The following is a 13,407-nucleotide window of genomic DNA, read 5'->3' on the forward strand; positions in this document are numbered from 1 at the left end:
AGGTTATTATAGTGTGAAACAACTAGATCAAGCAGTTTGGTCAAACCAAGTTGCTTGTAACTTTCTCTTTTCAGCAAAAGGGACTACTTTTTTTCAACTCCACAAAAAAGACTTTTAAGGATTCGTAAATTATCTACTGGAGTTAGCAATTATTAGAGGCCATAATCCTAAAATACCACAAAAAGTTTTAATGCTGGAACTGTAAAGCAAATACTAGCAAGAATTTTTCTTTTTTTTTATTATTAATAAAGATAGCTACTAGGGAGCCTGCCTAGTAGCATAATTTGCTTTTTAAAAAAATTGTAGCAAGAAGAAAAATACAAACAAAGAGTGAAAAATTGGAGGCGAAAATTAAAAGAATAATGTGAATGTAATCTCTGCATTTTTCTTATATCCTGCAAGCAGAACTAGAACAGCATTTGACCACAGAGCCTGCCAAGACTCACATTAACACAACAACTATAGTAAATCTAATTTGGTAAACTAAAAAATAAATAAGCCTATTATAAAATCAATAATGTGAATGTAACCTTTAAGTATAATTAGCAAATCAATTTATTTTTATAAAGAGTTCAGGTTCCGTGCACTGGCTGTGTATATATTGTAGCACGACGAATCTGCTAAAATTGCGCCAATTGCTCACTAAAATTGCCCGAAAATCTCAAACAATGGTCTTTGTTGGAGTATTAATTTATATCATCATTTTGTTTTCTTTATAATATTATTATATAAACCCGTCAACTGATGACTGTTAGTTTAACAATATGAAAACAGATCAATATGAATATAATTAATAGGTTGAAAATTTGCATATTTTGATAGACATATATCCCTTGGAGAATATTTTGACCGACCAAGAAACCTTGCCGTGGTGCTCAATTCCATTTGTATATCATTAAATGTTAAATTAAGTTTTTAGGCATTTGTCGCTTGGATAATTTTGCAAATTTTCATGTTGATAGTTACAAAATTACATCCAACTTCCACATAACTTAGCAACAAAAATCATTAAAACAAAAATCACGTCTAATGTAATTAGAAATAGCGCATTTCACAATCATATTAGCAAAATTAACCACATTAATTCTAAACTAACTAATTTTATTATATTATTGATTTATATTATCCTAATATTACTAATTGTCTTGAGCAATGCCAAGTGACTTATTATTAGGCTGCCAGTTGGCTTAATCTAGATACTTGAAAGAAAAAATCACATAAATAATTATTTACATAGGAGAACGAGGATAAGAATTAATTATAGAGGTCGGTTAGAATTATTGTTCCAAGCTACTTTTAGGAAAACATCAGTCGTGGGGTTAAATTTTCGGGTAATTATTTTTTCCTTTGTTCTTGTTTCTGTTTAAAAAAAATATTAAGTATATAAATAAATTCAAACTGCAGTACAAAAAAGTGGGAGAAAACAGTAATTTCTTTTTGAATTAGAAGGTTTAATAAATAAATCAAAAAAAAACTTGGAGGAAGTATTAATTATTTAAAATTGGCATGTTTAATTTTTTTTAAAAAAAATTTTTATCTTCTATTTAAAAATAATTTTGAAACTTTTGCTGGAGTTTTGTCCTAAAAATTTAAACCTGACATGCTATAGCGATGACAATTGACACAAAATTCATCGAAATAGTATCAAATCTTTGTCCACTATTCAAAATTCTTCAATCATCTAAATTTATCAATAAATTTAGACAATAAATATTTGTGCACTATTTTAAATTTAAAATAAAAAACTGTCAATCCAATAAAAAAATTAATATTGGATAAAATATTAATTTCTTTTTGCATTAAAAGGTTTCATAAATAAATAAAAAAACTGCCAAATAAACGTAGGAGGAAGTATTATTTTTTGTTAAACCTAGGAGAAAGTATTAATTTTTTAAAATTGGCATGTTTAGTTTTTTATTTTAACTTTCTATCTTCTAATTGAAAATAATTTTGAACCTTTTGCTGGAATTTTGTCCAAATTTAAACTTGACATGCTATAGTGATAACAATTGGCACAAAATTCATCGAAATAGTATCAAATTTATGACAAGTATAACATTCAATAGTAGAATTATCATACCTTCTTTAATTTTGCCTCTCTCTTCTACCTCTTCTATAACCTCTTCCTTTATTAGAGTCTTGGCTCCTATTTTCTTTATTTGGTGGTTGGCAACCACCTCTTCCTTTTCCACAATGATCCTGTCCATGTCTACGACCTCTTTATTGCGAGCCACGCCTTTCATCTTTCTCCTTGAAAGAAAGTTTTGTTTGCAACGCTTATTCAACCGATTTTTCTTCGGTTTCTTCAACGGTTCTTCATGTGCTTGCAAAGAACCCGTGAGTTCTTCAATGATCATGGTATCCAAATCTTTGGACTCTTCAATAGCCACAACAATATAATTAAATTTTGAATCAAGGGACCGTAGTATTTTTGCAACGACCCTATCATCAGTCAAGTCTTCACCATATCTCTTTATTTAATTGACAATAGCCAAAACTCTTGAAATATAATCCAAAACGGATTTGCATTCCTTCATATGCAATGATTCAAACTCTCCTTTTAAGGTCTGGAGACGAACTTTTTTCACTTTATCCAAAGCTTTAAAGGAAGTTTGAAGAATCTCCCATGCTTGCTTTGAGGTGGTTGCATTTGCGCCCTTCTCAAACACCTTGTCATCCAAATTTTGATGGATGAGAGTGAGCGCATTTTGATCTTTCTTTTTAAAGGCGGCATCATCTTCCGTTCCATCACCTCCGACTTCCACTGGTTCCCAAACAGCATAGGCACCAAGCAAAGACTTCATACAGATACACCAATTTTCATAGTTCTCTTTTGTGAGCATAAGAACTTGAAATGGAGTTCCATTACTATTTGTCATTTTCTCTCCAAGTTTGGTTATTTCTCAAAAATACCGGCTCTGATACCACAATGTTAGAAAATTTAGGAGAGCAAGACAATACAAATGAACACTCAGAATTCACAACGAAGAAAGTGGAGGAAAGGATGATTTTTTGCAACTTGACTTACTCCAAATGGCTAGGAATACATGGCTATTTATAGGAGAAATCTTTCATGTATCTAGCCTACACTACATGTATATATAATAACTAAGTCCACTCCTCACATCTTTCAAGGTACATGGATGACACTACTAGACATTGTATCTCCCAAAGTACATCAATATGTCCATATTCTAATACATGTACTAAATTAATATTCTAGTTCATGAACTAATGTAAACAAATGGAAATAAGTTTATATTGTTCACATTTTAACATACCCCCTTAAACTTGTTTCATCACTCCAAGAGCCATCCTTAGCTTTTGAAAGAGCTTAATCTTTAACGGCTTGGTGAAAATATCTGCAACTTTGTCTTGTGACTTTACATGCTCAAACTCCACAACTTTATTAGATATGCAATATCTAATAAAGTAATACCTAGTATCAATATGTTTGCTCATTTCATGAAATACCGGGTTCTTGTCCAATTCAATAGCCGATTTATTGTTAACAAAAATCTTTGTTGCATCTTCTTGTGGTTGGTGAAGTTCTTCCAACAAGCTCCTTAGCCAAATTGCATGACAAACATAAGAACAAGTTGCTACATACTCCGCTTCACAAGTTGACAAAATCACAATTGGTTGTTTCTTAGAATTCCATGTAAATGCGGAATTTCTAAGAAAGTAAACAAACCCAGTAGTGTTTTTTCGATCATCAATATCACTAGCCTAATCACTGTCACAACATCCAACAAGTTTTGAGTCTTTGGAAGATGGATAAAATATTCCATAATCAAGGGTACCTTTGATATACCGGAGTATTCTTTTGGCTACCTTCAAATGGGAGGTAGTAAGCACTTCCATAAAGCGACTCACAAGTCCAACACCAAAAAGAATATCCGGTATTGTACATGTCAAGTACCTTAAGCTTCCAACAAGACTCTTGAAAAATGTGGATTGATCTTTTCTCCCTCTCGATGCTTGATACTTTAACTCTGCATTCAACGGGAGTGCTCACTGAATTGCAATTCTCCATCTGAAATTTCTTGAGAATTTCCTTTGAATATTCTTCTTGAGAAATAAAAATGTCATCCTTCCTTTGTTGCACTTTGATTCCAAGATAGTAGGACATTAAGCCAATGTCCATCATCTCAAACTCTCTTGCCATAGCTTCCTTAAATTCTTCAAACATCTTTAGATTATTTCCAATAAAGATCAAATCATCTACATACAAGCAAACAAGTAAGGTATCACCATTTTTAGCAATCTTGACATAAAGTGCATGTTCAAGTGTACACTTTGAAAAACTATTTGCTTGGAAGTATTTATGAATTCTACTATTCCAGGCTCGTGGCGCTTGCTTCAAGCCATAAAGAGCTTTCTTCAATTTCAATACTTTATTTTCATGTCGTTCAATCTTGTAGCCAAAGGTTGATTAATGTAAACCTCTTCCTCAAAAACACCATCCAAGAAAGCCGATTTCACATCCATTTGATGAATTTTTCATTAATTTTGAGCTGCCAAAGAAATAATAAAACGAATTGTTTCCAAACGAGTAACCGATGCAAATACCTCATCATAGTCAATACCATCATTTTTCTTGTATACCTTGGCAACCAATCTTGCTTTGTACCTTTCCACCTTACCCTTAAAATTATTCTTCAACCTGTACACCCATTTGACACCAATGGTGCTTTTGCCTTTTGGAAGTATGGCTAATTCTCAAGTACATTCTTCTTGATTGCCTTAATTTCTTCATCCATAGAATCTCTACATTTGGAATTTTGGGCAGCATCTTCATAAGTTAAAGGCTCACTATCCACCAACAAACAAAAGTGAGTCAAATCATACAAATCTTTTATCACTTCCGTATTTTCATACAACTCATGAAGACTTTTAGTTTTCTGAAGCACTTCACTTGAAGAACTTGAACTTGACTCATCTTCTTCTTGAACTTGTGCTGGAGGTGTTGAAGGTGGTGTGATAGGCTGCTGATAAGTAAGGATTTTGACTGCTTAATTGCTCTCTTTTACTTGTGTTTTAGCTCAAAAATGCTTAAAGGCATTCTCGGAAACTAAAGAAATGTGCTTGCTTGCAGAAATATTGGGAAACGAGACAAGAAGTCAAAATCAACTCATAAAGAAGTCAAAAATGAACAAGACCCAAAACAAGGCAAAAAGGCCAGCAATGCGGCCGCAGATGGGAGATTCAGAGAGTAGTGTTTGGGCTAGCTAAAGGCATGCAGACCGCACCGAAATTGTGCGGCCGTAGGAGGCCAAATGCAGCCGCAACCATTATTATATAGTCCGTAGGTTTGAAGAATCAGAGAGCTATTTCAAGTCCAAGCAGAGAGTGTGGACCGCATCACTTTTGTAAGGCCGCATAATCAGAAGTGCGGCCGCATCTATTTTTATGCGGACCGCAGAAGCCCTGAAGTTCCAAGCCCAAATTACCAAGAATACGGACCGCACGATAATTGTGCGGCCGCAGAAGCCCATTGTGCGGACCGCTCCAGAATTATGCCGCCGCACAACCTTCGCAGGGGCATTTTTGTCAGATATTTTCAACTTAGTATAAATAGAATTTTTTGTTATTTTTGGGTTAAGTTGAGTTTGCAGAAGTGGACCTTAGCCATTTTTTGTACTTCTTTGAGTAATTTTGTACTAGATTAACTTCTAAACATTAGATTTTCTTTGTCTAATCAATTATTATGCATTCTATCTTAATTTCTTCTTGTATTTCTTCATTTTTCATGAGTAACTAAATCTTTAGCTAGGGTTGTGACTCAACCTTAGTGTGGGTACCTAATGGGTATTTATATGATTGGGTTAGTGATATTTGACCTTGTTTATGATTGAATTCTAGAATTAATGGTTGCAAATATTGATTCATGCCTATTTGACCTAGTCTTTACTTGAGAGAGAGAGAGAGAGACTAAATCTAGAAAAACTTGGCTAATAAGGAATTGGGGTGAACATAAGAAATTGATAGGCCCAATTAAAGGGTCAAGTCTAGAGATAGATTTGTGTAATACCCATTTGGACTTGAGAAAGCCAAGTTGGGCAAAATTACTCAAACTACCGAGAGGTATAGAGTGGGTAATTGTGTGTGATTGCTATATTACGACCCCGACTAATCAAACTTGCCCTAGAGTTTACAACCCGTTAGGTAACCACCTAGGTGGAAGTCACGACCCTAGATCCTTTATCATTTGAAAAATAATCAAAAACATTATCTTCTAGTTGATTAGTTGCAATCAATAGATTAAAGTAGAAATAGAAACAACCAAAAAGAATTTGGAGGTGCAAATTGAGGCACTTAATACAATTACACTAGGCATATACCTAATCCCATTTCTAACTCCCTGAGGAATCGACCCCGACTTGCGTTGGGTTTTATTATTGCTTCGACTTCCTCACCACCTATAATTGTTGTGTGAGTTTAGGCGAGATCAATTTTTGGCATCGTTGCCGGGGAATTAAACGAATTTAGCTATATATCTAAGTTTTTGTGTGCTTTGTCTTCTTTTTCTTCCAAGTCACTAATTTTGTGTTTGAATTGATTTTAGGTACAAAAATGGCTCTCAACAACGAGCCCATCAGAAATGTGCCATTGGGGGAGGAAGTGGACGATGGTCAAATGGATGAGGTTCCTCTTGAACCTCAAGCTAATAGATGAGGCCGCCCACCTCACGATAATGTGCCCGCCCCTCCCCCATCTCCACCAAGAGCGGCAGCCCACCGACAATTACCAAACGAGGATTATGTAAGTGTTATAGTCCTACCCCGCATTATGGGGCAAATTCCAAATCACCAACGTGATGCTTACACTACTTGAGCAACAGGGATTCTTCATCAAGGCTCCGAATCAAAATGCCTACAAAAATCTCAAGGGGTTCGTCGATACTTGTTGGGGGAGCAAGAAAATAAATGTCTCTGAGGACGCACTGAGGTTGAGGCTATTTTCTGTTTCTCTATGAGGAAAGGCATTGGACTGGTTATATAGGTTGCCCAATCATTCTGTCCACACGTGGTATGAGTTGGCAAATAAGTTCATTTCCAAATTCTTCTCTCTAGGACATATGTAGACGCTTCCGGATGAGATTCTTGCTTTCAAGCAAGAACCCAATGAGCCATTGCACGAGATTTGGGAAAGATATCGTACCGTGGTTAAAGAGTACCTGAACAATAATATGACTGAGGCCAGGATCCAACAAACCTTCTATATGGGGATCAACATAACTAATCAATATGTGGTTAACCAACTCGCCAAGGGGAACTTCATGAACACGCCTTATGTCGAAGCTTGTAAATCTTAATGAGATGGCGGATACCTCTTCGGCATGGCAAAGTAGAGCCAATGTTTCATAAGGTGACCTTAATGTTATTCACTTACACAAGGAGCTACATGATCATGAGCAAGCTATTGCCGAGTTGACAACTACCATGAACCAATTGGCCAAAGCACAACTTTAACAAGTTCAAGGGCTGAAACAAGTGCATGCAATGAAAGAGTGTGAATATGATGGTAAACAAAAGACGGCAACAAGGTCAATAAATGCAAAACCATCCTAAACAATTTATGCAAGATGATAGTGGTTATGACCAAGGTGATTCATTCAATGAGCAAGAAGAAGAAGTTCAATATGTCAATAATTATCAAGGTCAAAGAAACAATGCTCAAGGACAAAATCAACAACAATGGAGGTCACAAGGGAACCAAGGTAATTGGAACAACCAAAACCACCAAGGCAATTGGAGCGGTGGCAATCCTAATCAAGGCAATTGGAACAATCAAGGAAATCAAGGCAATTGGAGTAATCAAGGCAATTGGGGTGGCAACAATCAAAGCAATTGGGGAGAAAATAACCAAGGAGGGTGGAACAACAACAACAACCGGGGGTCGGGTTTTCAAAGGCCTCGATGTTCCAACAACCGAGCAATCCACCTCTATATCCTTCTCAAGGCCCGAGCTCTCCTTCCAATGAGATAGGTAGAATTGAAAACATGTTTAAATAGATGATGGAGAAGAATTCCGACTCTGATTCTCAATTAGCCTCGTACAACACTTATATTTGGAATTTGGAGGTTCAATTACGCCAAATCTCACAAGCATTGAACACTCATCCTAAGGGGGAACTACCTAGTGATACAGTGGTGAACCCAAAGTGTGGGAATTGGAAAAGGTGGAGAAGCAACCACCTCAAACCAAAGAAGGATTGCGGATGAAGAAGTTGTAGTGCAAGAAGATGAAATCCCAAGCAATGTGGTTCAAGCTAATAAAGAAGTGAGAATTGATATAGATGAGAGTGTGGAGGAAACGCAAGAAGAGGTGAACCCATCTAGGGAATACGTGATTGACATGCTGGAACCGGTAGTGCCCAAGGACAAGGCACCAATGCCAAGGCCTCCTCCTCCATACCCTCAAAGGCTTGCAAAGAAAAATAGTGAAAACCAATTCAAAAGGTTTATTGATATGATGAAGAATTTGTCAATTAATGTGTTGGTTGAGGAATTGGAACAAATGCTAGGATATGCAAAAAAATTGAAGGATTTGGTAACCAAGAAAAAATCAATGAATTGTGAGACCATCAAGATGACTCATCAAGTGAGTGCTATTGTGCACTCAATGGCTCCAAAGTTGGAAGATCCGAGTGCTTTCACAATCCCTTACACTATTGGGAGCGTCGACATTGCCAAAGCATTATGTGATCTCGGGGCAAGTATCAACTTGATGCTCTATTCGGTGTTCAAATCTTTGGGAATTAGGCAACCAAGACCCGCATTCATGAGGTTGTAAATGGTGGATCAAACAATGAAGAGGCCTTTGGGTATTATTGATGATGTATTGGTTTGAGTTGACAAGTTCATCCTCCCAATAGACTTTGTGATCCTTGATTGTGAAGTGGACTATGAGGTGCCTATAATTTTGGGTAGACCTTTACTTGCTATAAGGAAGGCTCTTGTTGATATGGAAGCCAGTGAGCTCACTTTCCAGGTGGGTGAAGAAAAGGTGGTCTTCTATGTCTGCAAATCAATGAGGCAACTGAATAGTAATGAAGTTTGTTCATTCATGGATTTGGTGATGGATGTGATTATTGATGATACTAGTGCCACAATGAATGTTGAAGACAAATTGGAAGCAGTTTTGGTCAACCTTGATGATGATGTGGAGAGTGATGGCTATGTAGAGTGTGTAAATGCATTGCAAGGCATGGGGTCGTACACTTATGAGCCCTGAAAGTTATCTTTGGATCTTGAAAATCAGAAGACTCCTCCAACAAAGCCCTCAATCGAGGAGCCTCCTACCTTGGAGTTAAAGCCATTTCCCTGCATCTCATGTATGAATTTCTTGGCCCTTCTTCTACTTTACCAATATCATTTCTTCTTGGAGGTAATACAAAGGAGGAAAAGAGCAATCACATGTACTTTGGCGGATATCCTGGGTATAAGCCTGCCTTTTGCATGTACAAGATTATTTTGGAGGAGGGTGCCAAACCCTTTGTTGAACATCAAAGGAGGCTAAATGAATCAATGTAAGAGGTGGTAAAGAAGGAGATAATCAAGTGGTTAGATGTCGGGGTTGTGTACCCCATTTTCGATAGCTCGTGGACCTCTCCGGTGCAATGTGTCCCAAAGAACGGGGGCATAACTGTGGTAACAAATGACAAGAATGAATTGATCACAACAAGAACTGTCACTGGATGGAGAGTGTGCATGGACTATAGGAAGCTCAACAAAGTTAATCGGAAAGATCATTTCCCAGTTCCATTTCTTGACCAAATGCTTGATAGGTTGCCCGAATGTGCTTTTTATTGCTTTCTTGATGGATACTCTGGCTATAACCAAATCCGTATTGCTTCTGAGAACCAAGATAAGACCACTTTCACTTGTCCCTATAGTACTTTTGCATTCTCGCGGATGCCTTTTGGGTTGTGTAATGCACCGACGACTTTTCAATGGTGTATGATGACTATTTTCACCGACATGGTGGAGGACATTCTTGAGGTCTTTATGGATGGTTTTTTCTGTGGTTGGGAATTCGTTTGAAGATTGTTTGAACAATTTAGATAGTGTATTGGCTAGATGTGAGGAGACAAATTTGGTGTTGAATTGGGATAAGTGTCACTTCATGGTCAAGAAAGGCATTGTCCTCGGCCACAAAATTGAAAAGCATGGTATTGAGGTCAACAAGGCCAAGATTGAGGTGATCTCCAAACCCCCTCCCCCTACATTCGTGAAGGGAGTGAGGAGCTTCTTGGGTCATGCGGGTTCTATCGCTGATTCATTAAGGATTTTTCCAAGGTGGTGAACCCATTGTGCAAACATTTGGATAAGGATGCCAAGTTCCATTTCAATGAAGATTGTATGAAGGCGTTTGATTTGCTTAAGTTCAAGTTGACTACTACTCCTATTATCACCGCACCGGATTGGAGCTTGTCTTTTGAGCTCATGTGTGATGCTAGTGATGTTGCGGTTAGAGCGGTTTTGGGGCAAAGAATCATAAAAATCTTCTATCCAGTCTACGATGCTAGCAAGACCATGAATGATGCCCAAGTCAACTACAAAATGACCGAAAAAGAGCTACTTGATATTGTTTTTTCCATGGAGAAGTTCCGACCGTATTTGATGGGTACTAAGGTGATTTTTCACACCGACCATGCGGCGCTTCAATATTTAATAAGCAAGAAAGGTTAAGGCAAGGTTGGTGTGGTGGGTGCTTCTTTTGCAAGAGTTTAATCTAGAGATTCAAGACCGAAATGATAGTGAAAATCAAGTAGTGGATCACTTGTCCCGATTGGAGGAGGAGGGGAGGCCAAATGACGACCTTGGGATCAATGATTCCTTCCCCAACAGGCAATTGCTAGCCATTTCAATGACCGGGATGCCATGGTTTGCCGATCTAGCCAGTTATCTTGTGGGTGGTATTGTACCGAATGAGTTCTCTTCAAACCAAAGGAAGAAGCTCAAATGGGATTGCTTGGATTATTATTGGAATGAGCCGTACCTTTTCCGGATATGTACCGATGGTGTGATCCGATGATGTGTGCCGGAAGAGGAACAAATGGGTATTCTTGAGGCTTTCCACTCTTCACCATATTGTGGTCATTGTGAGCACGTGATTTTTGCCCTACATGAAAATAACTCCTAAAATAAACCAAAAATAATTTTAATTGATTTTTAGGAATTTTTCTTTATTTAGTTGCGTTCATGCATTTTTAATATACTTAAAATTATAGAAAAATCACAAAAATGGCCATGTTTACAGATAGATTTTAGTCTTTAAAATTAGCATTTTTCTTTAGTTTTGAGTTAATTAGTTGTTTTAATGTTAGAAATAAATAAAGAATTTTAATTTATACAAAATTAGATTAATTAATTAAAGAAAAGAAAAAGGAGAAAAGGAAATTAGGAAGAATGTATTTTTGGTCTTGTTTCTTCTAAAATTGGGCCAATTCCTAAAGGCCCAAATCAATTCTAAACCCCAACCCAATTCCAATACCAATACCCATTTGACCCATTACCCCTTTTTTTATTTTTTATACCCTAATCCCTCACATAAAAGGGGAGCTAAGGCACAAACGAGATCAGATTTGGGGAGACCTAAAAAAGATCCCAGACAAAAGGCAGCGCCGCAGAGAAGGAGATCCCCATAAAAGAAAACCTTCCCTCTTTACAATCAGAAAATCCCTTCTCAAGCAAAAGCCAGACGCATCCCCTCCCTCAAAGCTCCGAAAACAAAAAAAAATGTAAAGAAAAGGAACCACGAAGAATGTAAATCTGGTCCGATTACTGCTGCAGTACTTATACATCTCATGGGTGTTCGATTTTGACTTCGATTTCAGAAGTCGAAGTTGTTTGTTGCTGTTTCCCCTTCAATTAGTAGCTTAACACCAATTTGAAGTTATTTTAGGCCTTATTTGGCTATTCTAAAGTCTTACTACTGTTGTCCAGGTATTAATCGCTTTTCTGATTATGTATTCATCATTCGAATCATATGACAACATGTTCATTTTGGACTGAAAGTATGTGAAGTGTGAATCATGTTCTTACATGCTAAGTTTAATGGTTTTTTTGTTTGCTGATTTGCATATCCTGATTGTTAAGAATGAGTTTTAATTAAAATGAAATTGTGATCCTTATGTTTGATAAAAAGCTGTGTAGTAATGGGTGATGAGAAGAGTTTTGTTCTTGTCTTGTATAGTTGTGACTTACAGATTTAGCCATTAATTGGTCGGGCTGTTAAATTTGAAGCCAAAAGTCGGATTGAATGAACTATGGGATTGACAGATTTGAATTAAGAGTCGAGTATCTTCTGTTTATGTTTGGATATCATTATAAATGAACTGTAATTACAGTAGAATTACTTATTCCTCCTTGATTTCATTAAGGATTGTAATTAAAAGGCTTGATGTGAACTCTGCAATAGTGCGGTTGATTGTTGGAAGAGGCTGTCAACAAAGATTTCTCGGAGAACAAGTATAATTACAGTGACATATACTTGCATCACTTGATAATCTTAGTCATGGATCTTTGGTTTAAAATGAGATATTCAAGCATATTTATAATAAGTTGAAGTGAAAATCAGTTTTATGTGAATTAGAATTCCCACGTATGTGCTTCTTGTTCTCCATATGGTAAAGCAATCTTCATTCTGGCTTTAGTACTTCTTGGCAAAGTGAGGACTTGGTAGTTCTTTATTTCCAAAATGTATAATTCCTTAATCTCAATTGTTCAGTGAACTCTTTTCTTCTAGTTGGACCTTAGGATCAATCATTTGGCAGTTGCAACTCCCATTATTTTATTGTGGTTAAATATTTTGTTTTAGTAAAAAGTGTGTCATTCTAAAAGCCATGTCTGATTTCCTTCAAGTTGGGCATGAATTAGAATTCAATAATAGTAATAGTTTACTCCTCACATCTTCCTTGTTTAATAATAGCCTCCCCGATGCTCATCAACATCAGATTTTGTAAATTGTTTCTCAAAAGGGTCACTACATATAGTACCAATTATTCCTCTTAAATTCTGAATTGGTGGCCATATTTTGTTTTACTCACTAATAGTGGTGTATTTTGACCAAGAAAGAAGTAAAGCAGTAGCAATGTCTTCTCACTAATAGCAATGCTTGGATATAATCCAGAACTGCTTCATAATCCATACAACCTTACAATGTATCTCAAAACAGTATTAGAAGTTAACAATTCATGAACACCGTAGTTTGCTTTAGGAGCGTTCCTTAAATTGATTTTCTTTAATTACTAATTTCGGGTGTGCATCTCATGTGACCCAATTGCAATTCTCAACAATGTTAAATAAAATGTGTCATGGACCGCAGGTGCATTTCATGTAGCGTGGCAAGATATGTTTTAGATAACGTTGAAACTTCCTAAAATTAAACAAAAGCGGT

The 13,407-nt window shown here is 36.6% G+C and overlaps 1 long non-coding RNA gene across 1 annotated transcript; it reads left to right on the plus strand.

The window, feature by feature from the left end:
* Window positions 1-11,658: 11,658 nt before the first annotated feature.
* On the plus strand, window positions 11,659-12,597 carry LOC107774202 (uncharacterized). The gene is made up of 2 exons (XR_001645451.2): window positions 11,659-11,954; window positions 12,205-12,597. It is a non-coding gene; the product is annotated as an uncharacterized LOC107774202 (long non-coding RNA).
* Window positions 12,598-13,407: the final 810 nt, after the last annotated feature.

The sequence above is a fragment of the Nicotiana tabacum genome, chromosome 5 (assembly GCF_000715075.1).
Source record: "Nicotiana tabacum cultivar K326 chromosome 5, ASM71507v2, whole genome shotgun sequence".
NCBI lineage: Eukaryota > Viridiplantae > Streptophyta > Magnoliopsida > Solanales > Solanaceae > Nicotiana > Nicotiana tabacum.